Below are 18,449 nucleotides of genomic sequence, written 5' to 3'. Positions count from 1 at the left end.
GTACCTCTGAAGAGGGGTTGGCTTCCCACACAGTGCACAGGAAATGGATTTATTCAGGCTTCCCAAAAAGGGACTGGCCACACAGGGCAGCTTCAGGACCATCACCTTGCCTCTTCCTGATGACACTCAATGCTGCCCCTTCCTCGTGCTTCTGGCAGCCTTGGCCTGAGGGTCCATGGGAGTTTCTTCTGGCCATAGACATTGCATCTTCATCCACTACAAGTTGTCTGATGGCCTGGGATGGCCCGCCACAGTCAGCTCCTCCTGGAATCTCCCATATGCTGCAGCAATTAGAGCCCACTCATTCCTTGGGTTCCTGGAACAAGTCCTTGAATTCCTCAGGCCCCCTCCTCCAGCAAGCTTTCCGCAGGGCCCACTGCCACCCCACCAGGGCACCCCACCTCCCCTGTTTGCCTGGGCCCTCTCCCACGCCACCTGTATTAGTCCTTGTTTCTAGGAGACTTTAGAGTGGCGGCAGCTGGGACTGAACCTTCTTCTCCTGACCCCCCAAAAGCTGGGTCCACAGGAGAGGTGAGGAGTACCTGACCTCCATACCCAGGAGGGAGCCTTGTTAGGAACACAGAATTTCAGGCCCAACCCTAGACCTGCTGAATCTGCACTTTAACAAGAGCTTCCCCTACTGCCACAGGTGGCTCTTACCTGCGTACCTCAAAGGTTGAGAAGCCCAATGGTGAACTGACTTGAAGGCACCTCGATGAAAATCATCCACGGAACTGGGCCGTCTGTGGTCCTGGGTTCATCCCCATCCTTGTCTTCTCTCCACCCGGGCCCTCTACCGTACAGGTGTCCCATCCCAGGGGACTGCAGATGGGCCCACCATGCCAGCCTCACAATCATACCTGCAAACCCACTCTGGGCATTTGGCCTGGAGCTTAAAGGCATTCATTCCAATGAAGCCCTTCTCCAGCAGCCACTCCCCGCCACTGGCTGTGATGGAGTCCTGGGGTCTCCTCTTTGAGCTGGGATTAGGCATCCTCATGAGACCCTGTCCCCTGGGATGCCGACAGGTCCATGCCAAGCCCACAGTTGAAAACAAGCTCTGCACACAGCTCCCTGTATGGTAAAAGTCAGGGCTCCCCAGGCCTACTGTGTGACCAGGCACTGTCGGGCCATTGATAGCACTGTCAGTCCAGCTCTGCTCGGGATATGTTCCTATCCCATGTCTCAGTTGAGGAAAATGGGATCATTTGTAACATTGTAATCTGGGGGGGTTAAGTGACTTGCCCAGGGTTACACAGCTAATAGCTGGAGCATGAAATTAAGCCCAGGTTTTAATTTGACCCAAGCCCTATTTTCCTTGCTGAGCCCCACATTAAAGGATGTGGAGGAGAGGGGAAGGGGTATGTCCCTGGTCCCCTCACTGAAATGGGTCCTTGATATGGTTTGGATGTGTGGTTGTCACCTCCAAATCTCATGCTGAATGTGACTCCCAGTGTTGAAGGTGCGACCTGGTGGGAGATGTTTGGGTCATGGCGGCAGGTCCCTCATGGATGGCTGGGTGCCCTCCCCGTGGTAATGAGTGAGTTCTTGCTCTGTTAGTTTATGTGAGAGCTGGTTGTTTAGAAGAGCCTGACATCGCTCTTGCTCCCTTTCTTGCCATGTAAGTCATGAGCTCCCCCTTCCCCTTCCACCATAAGTGGAAGCTTCCTGAAGCTTCACCAGAAGCAATGTCGGTGCTATGTTTCTTGTACAACCTGCACAATCGTGAGCCAAATAACCCTCTTTTCTTTATAAGCTACTCAGCCTCAGGTATTCCTTTATAGCAATGCAAAATGGACTGACATGCCCTTAAAGGTTATTTTACTCATCTCTGTTTACAGATGGGAAAATCAAGGGCTGGAGAGGTGACCCACCCAGGGTCACATGGCGAGACAGGGACAGTACCAGGACCAGACCCGAGATGTCCACGTCAAAGTGACATGCTCTGAGAGGCAGCACACACAAAATAACCCTGCATTCAAATTCCAGGAAGCCTTTAGGGGTCACCCAGCTGGGCCTGGGGGTGCAGGGTCAGTGCTGAGTCCTGGGCAGGGCCACTGGCCTCTCTGAGCTTCCTGGCTCCAGGCTGGGAGGCACAGTGCAGGGTGGACTGTGGCCCCTCAGCCTGGCATGCCCTTAGCTCTGCTCTCTAGTGGCTGTCCCCGTAGCTCTGTTTTGGAGCAGCAAAACCAGTTCCACCTGCTGGTAGGGGTAGATTGGCTCCCAACATGTCCCCAGCGGGCCTCTCTTGGGCTCAAAAGCCAAGCTGTGCCCAGTCACACCTCCAAATGCTTCCTGGCCCCCATGCAGCAACTGCATTTAGCTGCCTTCCCAGAAATTCCTGCATGCTTATACAGCCCTTCCCTCTGGGGCCCAACAATGCCACAGCCTGTTCTATCAACCACCAGCCGTTTTCCTTTGAGCAGTCTCCTTTTACTTATGCACATTTACTTGAAAAAGAAACTTCCTATTACTATCCAAAATGGAAACTCAGAATCACTTGCTATAATTAGAAAGCAGCTACAAAAGTAAACACAATGAAACCGATCACTGTTATTACACCCTAACCGGCTTTTACCTGAGACAGGCCCTGAGCCTGAGGCTGATGGTAGACTTTTGTTAAGGGAGACAGACAGACAGAGACAGAGAAATAAGCATTAAAGACCTGCAATCACCAAGCTGAGATTTCTCTTTGATTTACTCAGAAGGACTGGAAAATGTTGTCCCACGAAAGGAGGTACATTTCTCACCACGTAGCGCTGATCCTCCCGTGTTGCCTGTGTGTTGCTGCAGACCATCTGGGGTCTTGCCCAAGTGCCCTGAAGACTTTGCTCCCTGGCTTCCTGGTCCCCAGGTCGTGTGTTCAGCCCTGTGTGCTCTCCAGCTCCTAAGTCGTGGGCCTGGTTTCAGCTTTGATTGCCCACTCTTAGCTTTCAACCCATAGGCTCCGGCTCCTGATGCTACACCCTGATATCAAGACCCTCAGATGGAGTAAGTGTTCTGAGCTGGTTGAAGTCTGGAGCCGCAGTATGTCCTTGAGTGGGTCCCCCCATCCTGCCACCCATCTAGCTGTTGCCCCCATGGTAAGAGCAAGAAAATGCCCTCCTCTCCAAAAGTCCCTGCACCAAGCCCCCATCCCAGTCAGCTCCCAGGTTCGGCCCCCTCACTAGCTCCAGGCTGGGAGGGACAGTTCAGGGTGGACTGTAGCCCCTCAGCCTCGCATGGCCTTAGCTCTGCTCTGTAGTGGCTGTCCCCATCGCTGGAACTGTTTTGGAGCAGTAAAACCAGTTCCACCTGCTGGTAGGGCTAAGATGACTCCCTACACATCCCCATTGTGTTGGTGTTGGGAGCCATGATCTAACTGCTCGTTTTCTCAATAACCAACCATCCGTGGCATTCCTATGTCCCAGGCCTTATCTAGAGCTGGGGATACAGCAGTGACCAGGACAGAACTGGTCCCCGCCTCATGGAAGTGAAGTGTCAGGAGGCCTCTCCCAGAGCAAATGGAAGCTGACACAGAATGGTGTCCTCAGCCAGGTGGTCAGGGAAGGCTTCTCAGAGGAGGCGCTGTTCAAAGAATTACAGAGCATACAAAGGAGCTGGCCCTGGGAGCACAGGGAGGGGAGAATTTTAGGCAGAGGGATAGCAGGAGCACAGCCTGAGGCAGGAAACCACCCCCCCACCACTACCCTCGGCATCCTCAGTTCTGGTTTGCACCTAGAAACAGGACAAGTCCAGGACACACCCGGCCTGACGTGTCACCCTGGCTGTGCCAGCTGAGAGAGTGGGCTCCAGGCACTAACAGAGAAGCCTTGCAAGGCAGATCCATGCACCACCTGCCTCCAGTTACTGCTAATTACAAAGGAAATGAGCTGGGAGCTTGTGTGTGGGCCGTGCGGGCCCTTTTGGTTACAAGCCACAAAAACCCAGGTTAACCTGAGGAGGAAGGAATTTATTATCTGTAAAGTCCAGGAGCAGGCTGACTTTACACCAAGCAGGATCCAAGGACCCACACTTTGTCATCTCATGTCTCTCTCCCTTTCCCACTTTCGCTTTCTCTGTCTCTTCTTAGTTCTGCTTTCCTCTGCTGTGCCTTTGCTCTCCAGAGCTCTCTCCTGGCAGTGACAAGATGGCTGCAGCAGCTCCAGCAACCTCAGAGGACTCCCCCATCCCGGGTCCTTGTGAGCTCCTCATCTGTAGGATGTGCAGTAAACACTCACATGTCCTTTCCTGAGGAAAGGGGTGGGGGCCGAGGGGCAGCCTCTACACCCTCACAGTGCAGCAACCTTAGTTATCTCACCCATCAGGGCAGACGTGGGCAGAAATCATGTTTTGGCATATTGTTTTATAATCTGCTTTTTAAATTGTCACTATATATTATGAGCATTTCCCTATAATATATAATATTCTTCCACATTATGTTTAATGGTTTCATTGTATTCTAATGCATATTCTATAGTTATTTTAACCCCCCCACAATGTTACAAGATTTCCTTATTTGGGGCAACACTGTTGCAAACACTGCAAACACTTAGACCCATATGTCCTTTTTGTGTGCACTCTTATGGCAACTTCTAACGGTGGCATTTCTGAATCATAGACACTTTTTTGACTTTTACATATTTTATTTTTTTAGTTGACAAAAATTGTATGTATTTATAAATCATAAACGCTTAATGATTTTGCTATTACTTAATTTTTCTCTCTTCAGAAAGGCTGTATTCACTCCTCCACCAGCTAAGTGTGAGAGAGGCCCTTGAACTTTGCATAACAGTGGCTGTCAACATTTTAAACCCTTTTTTTTTGGAGATGGCGTCTTGTGCTGTGGCCGGGCTGGAGTGCAGTGACAGGATCTTGGCTCACTGCAACTTCTGCCCCATCGTTCAAGTGATTCTCCTGCCTCAGCTTCCCAAGTAGCTGAGATTACAGGCGCCCGCCACCACGCCCGGCTAATTTTTGTATTTTTAGTAGAGACGGGGGTTTCACCATGTTGGACAAGCTGGTCTCGCACTCCTGACTTCAGGCGATCTAAACTATTTTTAATGGTTTAATCTTTTTCCCTTTCCATGGGGCACGTCTGGAGAGACCGAGAGGATCTGATCCTGCAATTTAAAAAGTAGGCAGCAGATGGCGCTGTCGCCTCGGCGGCTCCGAACGCATCCCCGCGGTGCAGGCGGAAAGAGCTGAAACAGCTAGGCAACCGAACCTTTCTCCAGGTTTCTGAAAGCCCTTAGACGGGATTTGAAATCATGCTGCAAAGGAAGAGCTTTGCTGCCTTTATAAGCTCTCCCCAGCAAGTGTTGATGGGGGGTCCCCGGGCGACCTCCACTTGGGGTTCGGAACCTCACTCCTTTTCTGCCCCTCCATCATCTTCCCTCAGCCCAGAGGCCCCAAAAGGCGGAGGCCGCCGCCCTCCACCTCTCACAAGCAGAATCCGCAGGGTTTCACAAGAGAGGGCGCTGCAAATAACCAGTATCGGCGCCCCCAGCAGCAGGGTCGGCCACGGCTCCCGGGAAAAGGCGTAACTGCGCTTCTCTCAGTCTGGGGGAAGAGGCCCTTCCCCAGTAAGACCCTCGCCACGTCGCTTTCCAGGGGTAGAGATTGAATGCCCTGCTCCTCCCAGATCCCATCTCCCACGTTTTCAGGACCCAGATGGCGTGGGGGGGCTCCCCATCCATCTGCCTACTGAACTGAGGGAGTGGGAAGAGGACTCCCAGGGGATGCCACTAGTGACCTTTTAATTCACCAGTAGATACACAAAGCTCAGTATAGAGACTGTGGGTAATGTGGGTTGGATAAATAAGTAAAAGAAAGGAAAATGGAAGGAGGCTGGGAGGAAAAGAAAAGAGAAATGACATTCCCTGCTTGTTAGAGTATAAATGGTACAACCACTTAAGAAAACCATTTGGCACCATCCTTCAAAGTTGACCGTAAACTGCCCTATAAGTACCCAGCAATGCTGCCCTTAAGAATATACCTTATAGACAGGCAAGCATGCTCAACAAAAGACATGTACCAGAATTGCACAGCAGGAACCATTGCTGATACTGTCCCCTAGCTGGAAACAACCCAAATGTCTGCGAACCATAAAACAGAGAAGGGAATTGTGGTATTCTCATGTGGAACATGAGGCAGTTATGAAACAAGCTATGCTTGGACACAAGGAAGTGGACGAACCTCACAAGAGACTGCGTGAAACAAGCCAGACACAGACTGATGCAGCCTGTGTGGTTCCATTTCCTGAAGGTCCAGGACAGGTCAGACTCAACCAGAGGGCTGAAGGATGATTGCTTAGATGGCAAAACTCCTGTACTAGGCTCTCCAGAGAAAAAGAGCCAAGAGCAGAGCTAGATATGGATATGGACATATAGTGTATGTCTATATATTTGCATATAAAGAGATTTAGTATAAGCAATGAGCTCCTACAATTATGGAGGCTGAGAAGTCCCAGCCTCTGCCATCTGCAAGCCGGAGACCCAGGAAGGCCGGTGGTGCAATTTGAAGGCCTGAGAGCCAGCAAGCTTACGGTGTAGATTCCAGTCCGGGTCTGCAGACCTGGGAACCAAGAATGCTGAGAGCAGGAGATCCAGGCTCCAGCTCAGTGGTCAGAGAGGAGGCAAATCCAACCGTCCTCTGCCTTTTTTGTTCTGTACGGGCCTTCAGTGAATTGGAAGATGCCCATTCACATGGGCCTCACTCAGGCCATCAACTCCATTGCTAATCTCTCCTAGCAGACATACCCAGAAATAATGTTTAATCAGACATTCGGGCATCCTGTGGCCCAGTTAAGCTAACATTAAATTAACCATCACAACTCCTGAAAGAAAAAAAAGCAGAAAGGGTTACTATAAAAGTTGAGATGGTGGTTTTCACTTCCAGGGGGTCAGGTTTTGATTGGGATGGGGACAGTGGGGAGTCTCACTTCTTACTCTCAGGTGATAGTTATGAGTATTTGCTTAATAATAATTTGCTAAGCTGTATGCTTTTATGCACTTTTCCCTGTGTGTTATATTTCACAATACAAATATCTTAATAGGCTGAGTGCAGCAACTCACACCTGTAATCCCAGCACTTTGGGCGGCTGAGTTGGGAGGCTCACTTGAGGTCAGGAGTCTGAAACCAGCCTGGCCAACGTAGTGAGATCCTATCTCTACAAAAATAAATTAAAATTTAAAAATGTTAAAATTGGTTGGGTGTGGTGGCTCACGCCTGTAATCCCAGCACTTTGGGAGACTGAGGCAGATGGATAACCTAAAGTCAGGAGTTCGAGACCAGCCAGGCCAATGTGGTGAAACCCTCTCCCTACTAAAAATACAAAAATTAACTGGGTGTGGAGGTGGGACCCTGTAATCCCAGCTACTTGAGAGGCTGAGGCAGGAGAATTGCTTGAACCCAGGAGGCAGAGGTTGTGGTGAGCAGAGATCGCACCACTGCACTCCACCTGGGCGACAGAGTGGGACTCTGTCTCAAAAAAACAAAAAGTTAAAATTTAAAAATATAAATATTTTAATAAAAGAATAAATGGGTGCATCAAATATATATTCAATATTTATTAGGTACCAAGTACAACAGCAGTCAGAGCTGGTATTTGAACCTGAGGCTAGCATGGTGTTCTGACTCCAAAGCCCCAGATTCCCTAATCTACAGGAAAGAATCAGGAATAGCAAGCAGCTATCCCATGAGATCCTCACAGGCACCTCCTTAACATACCAGTGTGTGGTGAATTATAGAGATGGCCTGGATCTTCATCCCTCCTTGTCTTCATGCTGTTTGCCACACACCTTTATAGTTCTTCTCACTAAATAGGTAGGGTTCATTTCCCCACCCCTTGAGTCCGGGCTGTCCTGGACACTGGCTTTGCCCCATGTCATGTCATGTGGCAGAAGGGACAGTGGCTCCAGGCCTTGGCCTCAAGAGACCTCATGCATTTCACTTGTCCCCTCGAGCTTCTGCTGTCATTGTGAGAAGAACATGTCCAGAGTATCCAGCTGGAGACACAGGATGAAGTGACACATGGATCTGAGCCAAGGGCAGCTGAGATCCACTGATAGCCAGCCCACTCTGACATGTGGGCAAACTCAGGCAAGATCAGCCAATTCTCATCCATGTGTTTTGTGAACTCAAATCAGATGTTATTGTTGTTTCCAGCTACTGAATTTTGGGGCTGTTTGTTATGTAGGAATAGCTAGCTGATACATTGTCTGTAAACAGTAGTGAGGTCTGGGGATGTGTTGGCATAGGGTTCCTGAAAGGACCTGTCTGGGATAGGGAGTGATCAGCACCAGTCTACCCAATGCTCCTGCCTTCCCTGGATTCGCTTTGAGGCTCCAAGCAGCTTCCATGTAAACATAACCACCAATTACTCATGCCTTGTATGTAGACAGCGCTCATACCAGGCCCTGGCTCAGCACCTTATGGACCTGGCCCACTTAACCCTTACAGTGGGCCTATGAGGTAGGCCCTATTACTGCCCCCATTTTACAGGTGAAAAGACTGAAAACAAGAGCTTAGCCCACGGTCACATGGCTTGTAAGAGGCAGAGCTGGGATGTGACTTCAGAGCCTGTGCTTTACCACTGTGCCACCCTGCCCGCCCATCCCAGCCTGCTCTCCTTGAAACCTCTTCCCCAGCCTTGAGATGCCAAGCCTCTGGGCTCTCAAAAGAGGGCCACCTCGTGCCCCTGCTTGCTTTCTCCTCTCTCCCAGGGTCCCCCAGGTCCCCAGCATGAAGATCGCGCTCAGCAGCATTATGCCCCAGAAGATGAAGGCTCCTGTGGATAAACATGAGGCCACTCTCCAGGAAGCAGTCAGCAGAAAGAACGCTTAGTGACAACCTCTAAGCAGGACGAAGGCTGTTGGAAGCGCATTTGTCATCGTGATGGAGAATCTTGGAATATTTGCATTGGAAGGGATTACAGAGCTGCCCCAGTGCAAGGTACAGACTTTTTTTTTAAGCCACAGAGTCTTTTCTTCTAATGGAATCTGATACAGAAGCTCAACATGTAAAAGAGGCCAAAGCCAAGTTTTTCTAGCTGGGAAGCAAGGGAGCTCTGCCTTAGGCCTACCGAGGGCACCCCTAGGCTTTGAGGGTGCTCCATCAAAGCCTGGGGTGCCCTCGGTAGGCCTAAGGCCGCAAAGCCTAGGGGTGCCCTCGGTAGGCCTAAGGCAGAGCTCCCTTTGGGAGTCACTGGGGTGGTTTTGCTGATGGAAAAATGGCCTCAGGGCCACAGAAGGAATGAGTAGAAGAGCCAAGACTTGAACTCAGATCTCCTGCCTCCCGCCTCTAGGCTTGTTTTCCTATTCCAAGTGTTTAAAAACAAAAGCATGCACCCCAAAAGAAAGATGTAAACCTGATTTCTTTTTCAAACATGAATTTTTCAAAATAACGCATGTGGAGGCCAGGTACCATGGCTCATGTCTGTAATTTCCAGCACTTTGGAGAGCTGAGGTGGGAGGATCCCTGGAGGTCAGGAATTCAAGACCAGCCTGGGCAACATAGTGAGATGCCATCTCTACAAAAAATTTAAAAAATTAGCTGGGCGTCGTGATGTGTGCCTGTAGTTCCAGCTATTCGGGACGCTGAGGTGGGAGGATCACTTGAGCCCAGGAGTTTGAGGCTGCAGTGAGCTATGACTGTGCCACTGCACTTCAGCCTGGGTGACAAAGCCAGACCCTGTCTCAAAAAAAAACAAAAAAAATCCAGTCATGAGATTTCAGGACCCCACTTCTATAGAGCATCACTGTGTTTAGCAGGAGGTCCACTGAGACCCTTGGCTCTTTTCCTTGGGGGTTATCTCTGGTGACTCCTCTCCCTGCACCTCGCTGCACAGCCCTTGTGTAGCAGGCTTTCCGCAGAGCAGCTGCCGCCAAGACAGCTTTTCCCCGGTGTCTTTGCAGCCTCTTTACTCCAGGGCTATGGTCTGGCTGCAGGGGTCGGTCTGCAGGTGTGATAAGATGCTCCAGAGCATTCCCCAGGTGGGGAGGAGCCAGAGGCGCCTGGGAGGGAGCACTGAACTGCGAGTCATGCATTAGATGCCTCTGGGTTTTTCCTGCCTAGCTCTTTCTGGAAATAGTAGCTGGTTATTCTTCTTCAGGAAGACACCCCTTCCTGATTTCATTCCATGGAGTTTGGGTGGACTGGAGCACCAGCTACCCTTGGGCCAGTCCCTCCACTTATTGGGCCTCCATTTCTCTACTTGTAGAGTGTATGTTTCCTGGGGCTGCGGTAACAGACACAAACCGAAAGGTATACGCAAGTTCTGGAGACTAGGAGTCTGAAATCTACGTGTTGGTGGGGCCATGCTCCCTCTGATGTTTTAGGGAAGAATCTGTTCCACGCCTCTCACCTGGCCTCTGGCAGCTTCCAGCAACCCTTGGGGTTCCTTGCTGTGTAACTGCTTCACTCCTGTCTCTGCCTCTGTCTTCACATGGCCTTCTCTCTTCTGTGCGCTTCTGTGCCTGAATCTCCCTCTGATTTTAATTTTTTTAGAGACAAGGGTCTGGCTATGTTGCCAAGGATAGTCTTGAACTCCTGGCTCAAGCGATCCCCCTGAGTAGCTGGGATTACAGGCATGAGCTACCATGCCCAGCAAATTCCACGCCCAGCAAATTCCTCCCTTCTTATAAAAACACCAGTCACTGGATTAGGACCCACTCCAAGCCAGTATGACCTCATTTGAACTTGGTTACATCTCCAAAGACCCTATTTCCAAATAAGGTCACATTACATATACTAAGGGTTAGGGCTTGAACATATATGTACAGGGAACACAATTCAACCCACAACAGAAGTGAAAGGTTGTCCTAGGCGCATGCCCACCTGACGTCCCCGGATTTTGTGAAATAAGTGATGTTTCAGGGACTGAACCAAATGCTAGTTGATCCAGACTTATCCACAGTGTCCAAGCTCTCATCCTTTCCCAGAGGCCCCACAGCACCCTGTCTGGGCCACTCTTAAAGCACAGATCCCTTTCTACTTCCTTTCCCCTATTAGAGGGCAGGATGGGTCTGTTTCACTCCTTATCCATTGGCCCCTGGACCCACATCCGGGGGTGGCAGAGCAAACACCAGGCCTTGAATCCACCTCCCAGTCTTTTCAGTCCTACCTTCCAATATGGCCCGACTCACCCCGTCCCCGCCTCCCCAGTTCCACCCCACCCAGGCGCCACTGCCCCCCAACTCTAACATCTCCCTCACCATTTCCTTCCTGCCTTGCCTCCTCCAATCCACTCTCCACACAGCTGTCAGAGAGCCCTTTCAAAACGATAAATGGATCATCTCACTCCCTGGCTCAAAGCTTTTGGGGGATTCCCCTCATTCTTAGCATAAAGTCCAAGCTTCTCTGCTCAGCCTCCACACCTGCCCTCATCTGGCCCAGACGACCTCTCCCACCTGTGTCTGCCTTCTTTTTTTTGTTTTGTTTGTTTGTTTGTTTGTTTGTTTGTTTGTTTTGAGACAGAGTCCTGTTCTGTCACCCAGGCTGGAGTGTAGTGGTGCAATCACAGCTCGCTGTAGCCTCAACCTTCCTGGCTCAAGTGATCCTCCCACCTCAGCCTCCCAAGGAGCTGGGATCACAGATGTGCACCACCATGCTTGGCTAATTTGTTAATTAAAAATTTTTGTGTGTATGTGCGGAGATAAGGTCTTGCCATGTTGCCCAGGTTGGTCTTGAACTCCTGGCCTCAAGCGATCCTCTGGCCTCCACCCGCCAAAGTGCTGGGATTATGGGTGTGAGCCACCACACCCAGCCTGTGTTTGCACTCTTGATCCTCGGAAACACTGACCACTTCTGTGGGGTGACTTGCTCCTGTTGCTCCACATGCTGGCTGCACTGAGGAGGCTTTCCCTGACACTTCACAATCTTTTTTTTTTTTTTTTTTGAGATAGGGTCTCACTCTGTTGGCCAGGCTGGGGTGCAGTGGCATGATCTCAGCTCGCTGCAACCTCCACCTCCCAGGTTCAAGTGATTCTCCTGCCTCAGCCTCCCGAGTAGCTGGGGTTACAGGTGTGCACCACCACGCCTGGCTAATTTTTGTAATTTTAGTAGAGATGGGGTTTCACCATGTTGGCCAGGCTGGTCTCGAACTCCTGACCTCAAGTGATCCACCTGCCTCGGCCTCCCAAGGTGCTGGGATGACACGCGTGAGCCACTGCGTCTGGCCATATCTCCTTTTTTTTTTTGCGATGGAGTCTCCCTCTGTTGCCCAGGCTGGAGTGCAGTGGCACAATCTTGGCTCATGGCAAGCTCCGCCTCCTGGGTTCATGCCATTCTTCTGCCTCATCCTCCCGAGTAGCTGGGACTACAGGCGCCCGCCACCACACCCAGCTAATTTTTTGTATTTTTAGTAGAGATGGGGTTTCATCCTGTTAGCCAGGATGGTCTCGATCTTCCGACCTCGTGATCCGCCCATCTCGGCCTCCCAAGGTGCCGGGATGACAGGTGTGAGCCACCATGCCTGGCCCGTATCTCCATTTTTAACAAGAGGGAGGCCCCCTCCTGCTGCTTAGGGCAGGCCACGGTCTCCAGCTAGAATTGACAGCCACGTTGTTTTTCACTGTATGTATTTTTGTGGTGGTTTTTCTTATTGTGGGCTGATACCATTTCTTGCATTGATGGTGGTGACAGAAATGCTCCATATTAAATGGAAAGCAGGGCCAGGTGATGATGGATATGGCAGAAAATGTGAAGGAGGCCTGAGGGAAAGAAGGTAGATTCTGAATTCTGATCCGGCCCCTGATCCGGAATGGATGCTGAAGCTCAGAGAGGGAAGGGACGGGTCTGGAGTCACACACAGTGCCAGGGGTGACGCCAGTTCTCAAGCTCGCAGCCCAGTGCTCCTTCCTCTGACCTTTCAGCTGTACTGGGCTTCGATGCATAATGAATGGAATTCTGAGCTGCCGCTTTACTCCCAGAAACCCCTGCCATCAAGTCCCTCTCCCCAACTCGGGGTCCCTTGGCCCATTTAAAAACCCAGGCTGCTGGTGAGTGTGTAGAATACATCCTTTTTAACGATACTCAGACAAGCAAGTCTGGTGCCTAGAAATCATGTTTCTGCTTTGAAAACTGCCACCGACTGCCTTTCCCACCTTCTGCTTAGCAAATCTTCACAGGCCGTGTTTTAAATACTCTTCCTCCTTTTGCTATGATCAAAGGAATTGCTTGTTCCCCTGATAGGTGACAAAAGATGTCAGAGAAACAAATGAGAGAATGTGGTTGCAGCCTCCTTTCTTTCCCCTGGAGGAAGGAGAATCGCAAGGCATCTTGGGCTGGGTGGCTTTTAGCATTGAGTAGGGTGGGGGTGCAGAGATAAGGGAGGAGGCTGCAGGCAAGGGCAGAGGAGGGGATCCCAGGCAGGCTGATAATTTGGCACCAGTAGTTGACATCAGTTGGGTGGGCCGCTCAGCCTGTATTTCCGCTTCTCCTGGGCAAAGCTTCCTAATTTTGCTTTAGGGTACCCACCCTTCAGGAGGCATTGACTCCATCCCCAGCACTGGGGCTGTGTGTGTGACTCAGACCTGGCCATGTGATGGACTTCAAGCTGGGCATGTGACCTAAGCAGAACCAAACAGGAGCCATCTTGGGCTTTGTGAGATTGACTGCTCGGAGACAGAAAAGACACCCCTTCCTGCTGGGCTTGGGGTAGGGCTGTGAGCCTGGAGCTACAGGGAGCTTGGCCAAGAGGAACTTCGGAAATGGAGCCAAAAGACGGGGTGGGAAATGGACAGATGCTGAGTCCTGTCCTGATGATCTCAAACTCCTAGATCAAGCTGCGTCTGACTATGTGAACTGTCTTTTTTTTTTTTTTTTTGGAGACAGGGTCTCTATCTGCCACCCAGGCTGGAGTGCAGTGGCACCATCTCAGCTCACTGCAACCTCTGCCTCCCGGGCTCAAATGATCCTCCTACTCCAGCCCTAAGTAGCTGGTAGCTGGGAGTATAGGCATGTGCCACCACACCTGGCTTTTTTTTTTTTTTTTTTTTTGAGATGGAGTCTCACTGTTGTTACCCGGGCTGGAGTGCAATGGCGCGATCTCAGCTCACTGCAACCTCTCCCTCCCAACTGTTCCAGCAATTCTCCTGCCTCAGCCTCCTGAGTAGCCACCACGCCTGGCTAATTGTTGTATTTTTTGTAGAGACAGCATTTCACCATGTTGTCCAGGCCGGTCTCAAACTCCTGAGTTCAGGCAATCTGTTTGTCTCAGCCTCCCAAAGTGCTGGGATTACAGATATGAGCCACCATGCCAGGCCTGAACTGCCTTTTTTGCTGAATCGTTATTTCCTTTCATTTGTGACAAAAGAAAGTCATTTCTGATGATCTCTTATCACTTGAACATGTATCTTCAGGCACCTCGCCCCCTGCAACAACCCCTAAGGACTTGGAAAATAGTTTTTTCTACCTCTAGCCACATTTCTAGGCACAATTTCAGCCCCTTCCAGGCTCATCACAGGCCAACACTGGAAGAGTCTCTGTTAGAGGCCACAAGTCCAGACTGGGAAACTGAGGCCCTGTGTTGGTCCATTTTGTGTCACTATAAAGGAATACCTGAGGCTGGGTAATTCATAAAGAAAAATGATTTATTTGGCTCAGGGTTCTGCAGGCTGTTCAGGAAGCATAGTCCTGGTCTCTGCTTCTAGTGAGTGCCTTAGGAAGCTTTCACTTGTGGCAGAAGGTGAAGGGGAGCGGGAATCCCATGGTGAGAGAGAGGGCAAGATAAAGACAGTGAAAGACACGCCAGGCTCTTCTAAACAACCAGCTCTCCTGTGAACCTACAGAAAACCCATTCATTACCACGGGAAGGCACCAAGCCATTCATCAGTGATCTGCCTCCAGGACTCAAACGCCTCCCACCAGGTCCCACCGCCAACACTGGGGATCACATTTCAACACGAGATTTGGACGGGACACACATCCAAACCTTATCAGGCCCATTCAGATGGGATACTACAGAAAGAATTCCTGTCATGGGCCACGCCTTTGCAGTGATCTCAGCCTGGGTGTCTTCCTACCCAGCAGACAGCCTGCAAAAAAAAAATGATCCAAAGCCCTTGTAACCCTGTGAATCCTGCAACCAATGTCCTTCTCCTTGAACCTGACAGTCCCACTATACAGGTTTGGGAACTGAGCCAGCAGGGACAAGGAACTTCTGGCATGCCTACTCTCACCTCCTTATCCTGACACACACTCAGTGCTTCCTCCTTCACTTTTCAGCCAGGAGAGACGGAGACTGACAACATTGATTATGCTTCCGGATCCAGCTATGCCTGAAGGCCCTAGAGCTAGCTCTTGGATCTTTCCAGAGCCAGTCAATCCTCTTTTAGTCATAAACCACGTTGAATTTGGATTCCATTACTTGCAACCAAGAGTCCTGATTGTGTAGCTGCCTTCAAGTCTCTGTGGCGCTGTGTGTCTGGGACAAAGACAGCAGTCCTGGAAGTCAGGAAGGCCTGACACAGGGAGATCGGGCATGCCCTGGACCCCCTAGTTATCCCAGTGGGTTACAGGGCCTGGGAGCAGTTGGGGGTGGGGGAAGGCTGGTAGTGTGGGGATGCAGTGAGGACCAGAATGAGCAGGGTAGGGCACCAATGCCAGGGCAAGGTGCCTCTGGGAGGGGGGCTGGTTTTCCAAGAACTGGGGACATAGAAGCCTCACACCAATGATTCTCCGAGTATGGTCCGCAGACCAGCAGCATCTGGGAATTTGTTGGAGATGCACATTCTCAGGCCCTGCCTCAGACCCACTGAATTAGCAGCTCTGGGTGTGGGGCCAGCAAGGTGGGTTTTAACAAGGCCTTTGGTTGCCTCCAATGTTGACTGTTGCTTGAGCGCCACTGCCTCAGACATTAAATGAATTAAATATGCTCAGAGAAGAAAGCAAATTATTTAGTATTGAGAACAGATGTGAGGGGCCCAGAGTATACTGTTCACAAGTATCTAGGGGACCCTTCACAGCTACAGAGGCTGGGACAAGGACCCCTGTACTTCTCCCCACAGGCCTGTATCAAGCAAGATGGCAAAGCAAGGAAGGGCCACCACCTCCAAGTCCCTCCAGGCCCATTCTCCTGGGCCTCCTCCTGAGGACCCTCCTCCACCAAGGAGACCCCATACAACAGCCTGCCTTTCCCGGCACACAGAGAGGAGGGGATGGCTCAGGGGTTGTGAGTGCCAGGCAGGGGTTGACCGGATGACTCTGAGCCTGTCAAACTAGGATCACACCAGCCAGATCCCTGAATCCAGCCCTCCCTCTCTAACTCCATTTCAGAAACTCTGCCTTGTAGTCAGAATGGGCTGGGTTCTGTGGCGGGAACATAAGCCTGCATTTAGACAATAACCTTAACTCTCCGTGGCTTCGCCCATCACAGGGTACTTCTCATGCTCACAAAGTCCAGAGCAATGCAGGTGACTCTCCAGGATAATTTCTTTTCTTTTCTTTTCTTTTTGAGACAGGGTGTCGCTCTATTGCCAGCCTGAGTGCAGTGGTGCAATCATGGCTCACTGCAGCCTCGACCTCCCGGACTCAAGTGATCCTCCCGCCTCAGCCTCCCAAATAGTTGGGACTGATGCCTAGCTGATTTCTGTAACCAAGAGCCTTTTCTTCCATGCAACAGCTCAGCAAACCAGGGTGCTCCTCTCTTGCAGCTGTGCCATGTCAACACGAGGCTTTAGGGGCAGAGAGAACTAAAGAGACACAAACTGGCTCTTAAATACTTTCACCCAGGCACTTCCACTCCCAGCCATAGGCCAGAATGAGCCTCATGATCCCGTGCAGGCAGGAGGGAGCTGGAGCACATGGGGAGTGTGTGGAGAGCCAGTGATCAATATAAATCTCTGTCACCTTTCTTCTGGATGCCACCAGCTGCAGTCCACTCTGCCGCCTCCCATGGGATCACTGCCTCCCAAAACACCTGCTGAAGACTGACCTGACGTAGACCTGGCACTGTGCTCAGCACCAGCTCTCCCATAATGACCAGGACAGACATGGTCCCATCCCATTCCTTAAGGGGCTCATATCAGAGAAGGGAGGGGATTGAACAGACCCTCCTCAAAGTTTCCTGGCCCCCATTTCTGTGTCCCTTTTTTGTGAGCATCACCATCCTTCCTGACTCACAGAATAAGCTTAATCAGTTCTCAACCCTGGAATGAGCCTCAGTTTTCTCATCTGTACAACGGGGATAATAAGAGACTTAACAGAGGTCATCTGATGATCATAAGAAAACGAGTCTCCAATTGGTGCAGCCTAAGTAGCCACCAGGCAGTGGGGCCAGGATTCAAACTCCATCATCTGATTCCATTGCTCCATTCTCTGCTGTGGCCCTTCCTCGTCCTCCTTAGCTGGGTGGGCCCTGTAGAGTTTGCCTCAAACATTGAAGCTTTTGCTAAGAAGGAGGGGATCTGAGAGTCCAACTTCCCGGCCACAGCCAAGGTGAGCCGGGCCTGGCCTTGAGCCAACTTGGTTCCCTGAACACTGCCTGAACTAGCCCAGCCTGATCCCCAAGGCGTCCCTGGAACTGGCCCTGGCTCAGGTCATTCCAGGAGGGCCACAGCAGCTGTCCTGCAACCCAGGACCCAGACAGGGCCAGCTCCAAGCCCCTCACTCCCACCACACTTTCTCTACATGTACATGTGGTAAAAACCTTACCATGGGACTGGTAAGGCCACCACGGCCACCATTAGAAACCTGATCCTGAGCTGCTGATTAAAACCAGGAGGGGGTTTTAATCAGCTGAGGCCATATGCTATTTAACGGAAGATGAAAGCACGAGTGATAAGCATCATCTCAGAAAGGCTGTCATTAAAGGAAGAGCAGAACAGCAAGAGGCAGCTTTTATCATTATAGCAGCCCCTCGCAAAGCTCTTGTGAGGGGCTTTGGGGAACATCTGGGCTCAGTCTATTATGCAGTACTTAACAATGTCATTGTGTTTGACAACGGCTCCTGAGCCCACGCCATGCTAAACTTCTAAATATACAATTAATGTCTATTAATTATAGTTTTCAAATCAGTAAAATGAGCCTTCATTAACTTAATCGCCTCTTCTATTTGATCAGGAAATTGTACTCTCGGTGTTCATAATCCCCGCATCTGAAACCCCCCTTTGACAGGCGGCATGTGATGCTTGGCTGACTGTTTTAGGGAAGGCCTGCCTGTCCTCCCCACATCTAGGCACCCCCCTACTCCACCCTCGGCCATGAGATGGGAAGCCACCGTGGGCCTCCGAAGTATTCCGAAGGGTTCGTGAGCAGGCATGAGGTTCGGGAGAGAGCAATGGAAGTGAGGCGGCAGCTGCCATCATGGTACCTGGTCAAGCTGGAGCCCAGCTCAGATGGAATTGGATCTGAACCAGTATGTGTTGGGGGGATGATGTGGAGAGGAAACTGGCCACTGCCTCCTGCATCTCTAGGCAGCCCTCCTTCTCACTGTCAGCAGCCTTGGGGATTACTTCGCTGCTCACAAC

The 18,449-nt window shown here is 50.9% G+C and overlaps 1 protein-coding gene across 1 annotated transcript in view; it reads right to left on the bottom strand.

The window, feature by feature from the left end:
* The window catches only part of LOC105492256 (nucleotide binding oligomerization domain containing 2), a 70,727-nt gene extending 62,466 nt beyond the window's left edge, over positions 1-8,261 (bottom strand). The window contains exon 1 of the mRNA XM_011759308.3: positions 106-8,261. The gene's annotated coding sequence lies outside the window, so the exon portion shown is untranslated. The remainder of the gene's footprint in view (positions 1-105) is intronic.
* Between the last annotated feature and the right edge of the window lie 10,188 nt (positions 8,262-18,449).

Source organism: Macaca nemestrina, chromosome 18, assembly GCF_043159975.1.
Source record: "Macaca nemestrina isolate mMacNem1 chromosome 18, mMacNem.hap1, whole genome shotgun sequence".
Lineage (NCBI taxonomy): Eukaryota > Metazoa > Chordata > Mammalia > Primates > Cercopithecidae > Macaca > Macaca nemestrina.
The sequence above is the reverse complement of the archived record's forward strand: the minus strand, read 5'-3'. Positions and strand labels throughout refer to the sequence as shown.